Source organism: Frankliniella occidentalis, unplaced genomic scaffold (genome assembly GCF_000697945.3).
Source record: "Frankliniella occidentalis isolate FOCC.00 unplaced genomic scaffold, Focc_3.1 Scaffold625, whole genome shotgun sequence".
In the NCBI taxonomy this organism is placed as follows: Eukaryota; Metazoa; Arthropoda; class Insecta; order Thysanoptera; family Thripidae; genus Frankliniella; species Frankliniella occidentalis.
Genome location: NW_026267740.1, coordinates 35,139 through 38,652, shown reverse-complemented (window position 1 = coordinate 38,652; position 3,514 = coordinate 35,139).

The following is a 3,514-nucleotide window of genomic DNA, read 5'->3' as shown; positions in this document are numbered from 1 at the left end:
GAAAGGACTATCATTGATATTTGAGGCCTTTGGTGCGAATATCGTGGGGTCAAAGCAAATCCTTCCAAATATATCTTACATTTATTATTTAATAGGTCATTTTCCAATTTGCTTTCCAGTGTTTCCTGGGATAAGTTGTTGCCAAGAGAAGAGAGACGGACCTCTGAACGAGTTTAGTATATAAGTGTTGTTCTAATTTGAGGATTGTTCAGGATTATTCGTTTGGACTAAAACACGACTCACGGCTGTTAGAATTTACACGGAAGTAGCTTTATTCAGAGACAGGAAACGGTATACACAGTATGGAGAAGAAGAACATGAAGACAAAAGACAATCGATCTGACTCTACAAACTATGGCGCGAGATTACGAATTACCAACAATAAGCACACCCAAAACATGTATCTTCTTGGTGACGATGCTCTCACACATCGTGCTGATCCAACAATGTAGAAGGCATTAAGAACGAAGGTTCAAAAGCATCTGTAGAATACTGAACCATGATTTTAAAGCTGTCAGGCAGGCGCTCCTGTCTACTCTACCAAAGCCGTGACACCTACATATGGAACCAACGAAGCGTAAGAGAGTGAAATTATCTATAATGCACTACACACTAGAGGATAGCGAAAAAAAAGGATTTGGGATATTGATATGGCGGGTATGCGGAAAAGTTGTCTTTTTCGATGTAGAATCCAGTGCAATTTTTTATTTTGAGATCGGACAATATTTTCCGATCGCGCAACGAGTTCAAAGTTATGCATTAGCTCTTATGGGAAAAATCGTCAAAAACCATGAAAAAATGAAAATCGAAAATTTGGGCTTTGTATGTGATGTTTTATGAAAATCTGTTTTCATAGATGCAACCTACGCCATAAAAGGCATCCACTGATGTGTCAAACTTGATATTATAGTGAGCGGTTCAGTCCCGGCCAGGTATCAATTTAAGCCGAAATTGCATCAAATTGCACAAAAGTCATGAAATTATGCAGCCTACACCGCCTAAACCATGGGTTGCAATATCGGGTGTGATACACCACTAGATGCCTTTTTTGGCGTAGATTGCATTTATGAAAACAGTTTTTCAAAAAACATCACATACAAAGCCAAAATTTTCGATTTTCATTTTTTTGACTTTTGACGATTTTTCCCATAAGAGCTAATGCATAACTTTGAGCTCGTTGCGCGATCGGAAAATATTGTCCGATCTCAAAATAAAAAATTGCACTGGATTCTACATCTAAAAAGACAACTTTTCCGCATACCCGCCATATCAATATCTCAAATCCTTTTTTTTCGCTATCCTCTACTACACACAGTGGTTTCTTTAGCAGGGGAAAGACCAATTCGTAACTCGATGGGCCCCAAGAACGTCCCTCGATCTCCTGGGTGACGCTTCAACGTCGTCCGATTTCTCAACATGTTACAAAATATCAAAACTCCCCCCCCCCCGTTTTCCTTTCTAAAATGTTGACCTTCATTTCTGGAGGGCTAGATGCACCAATTATCAGAATTCCCCCACATATGTTTGTGCTTTCATCCTTAAACGCCAATTGAAACGCCAGTTGAACATTTTATTTCTTTAACTTAATCGTGTGGGATCTTTGATCTAAACCGTGTTTTTCATTTTTACTTGCATTTTTCTCATAAACTATATTTTTACCCGTTCTTTACCAACAATATACACCTACTTGGTGGTTAAGGAACAAGTATTGTTCTACGTATAGGGTTTGCTTGGATTTCTAGGGGGTTCTCAGCTGTATCAAATTTAACTCAACTATTTCGTGGTTTAACAAATCTCCCGGGGGTCAAATAATCTGAAAGTTCAAGTATCTAGGATACCATAAATAGCCCATTCCCAATTGGAGGCCAAAGTAAAAAGTTGTCGGGGTTCGGGCCAAAAACGATAGATTTTGACTAGAAGTAAACTTTGGTCTTAGTCCGAGGTCTCTGCGACTAAGCGCCAGTGAGCTGATTGGTCTGTTCTTTTTGGGCGAACGATTCAAGGCATCATCTTGGAGCGCTCGCCACGGGCACCCCGCGGTGCTGACAGAAGTGACTCACTGCCGAGTTAGGTCCAAATGACCCCTACTTCCAGCTCAACCACCAGAATCCGCTGTCGGCCTGCCCCCGTTACGTGCAGGGGCCTAAATGACGCGAAATACGGCACTGAAGATTGCCAGAAATAATTCCAAATTGAGTGAGTGATTTTTTCGTGCCCTTATGTCGGGCAGGTTATGCCCTTTTGATCACCGTATAGCATGCCACTAACACTCGTCGGGTGTGGGCGTGAAATAGAAAAAATGCCAAAAAGGTGTGAATCCGCCTGCCAAGTAGGCAGCAGCAATGCATGTAGGTGGTGCCTACCTCGCATCAAAATCACACCAGATAACGCCAGATCATTCACAAATCATGCCCGATCACGAGCGATCATACCCAAATCACACCAGATCAAGCCACATCACACCCAAATCAAACCAGATCATACCCAAAGCACACCAAATCACGCCAAATTACACCCAAATCACGCTAGATCACGCCAAATAATACCCACACGCCAGATCATACCTTAACCACATCAGATAACGCCAAATCATACGCAAATCACAAATCATAACAAAATCACGCCAAATCACACCAGACAACAGATCATACCCAAATCAACGCCAGATCATAATAATATCGCATCAAATCAAGCCAGATCTAGCTACATCACGATCAAATAACACAGTATCACACTCTAAATGAGCCACGTCACGCCAGATCATACCGAAATCAAATCGAATCACGCTAAATCATTCCCACCCACGCAAGATCATATCATAAATCACACCAGATCATACCGAAATCACGCCAAATCACACCCAAATCACGCCAGAATGTACCCAAATCACGCCAGATCAAACCCAAATCAAACCAGATCACGCCAGATCATAACGAAATCACACCAATTCAAACCAGATCATACCCAAATCACGCCAGATCATATCTAAATCACACCAGATCACACTTAATCACACCTTAATCACGCCAGATCCACCCAGATCATACCTTAATCAAACCAGATCACGGCAGATCATACCCAAATCTCGCAGGTCATACAAAAAATCACGCTGGATCACACCAGATAATACCCAAATTACGCCAGATCAAGCCAGATCATACAAAAATATTTCTAGATCACGCCCGATCATACAGAAATCACGCCCGATGATGCCAGACATTACAAAAACCACATCGCACCACGCCAGATCATACCAAATCACGTCAGATCATACCGAAATCACGCCAAATCACATACAAATCACGCCAGATCACGCCAGATTATACACAAATCACGCCAGATCATACCCAAATCACACCAGATCACGCCTGATCATATTGAAATCACACCAGTTCACACCAGATCATACCCAAATCACGCCAGATCACACCAGATAATACCCAAATCACGCCAGAGGAGGCCAGATTATAACTTAACTACACCAAATTACACCAGATCATACCAAAATCAAACT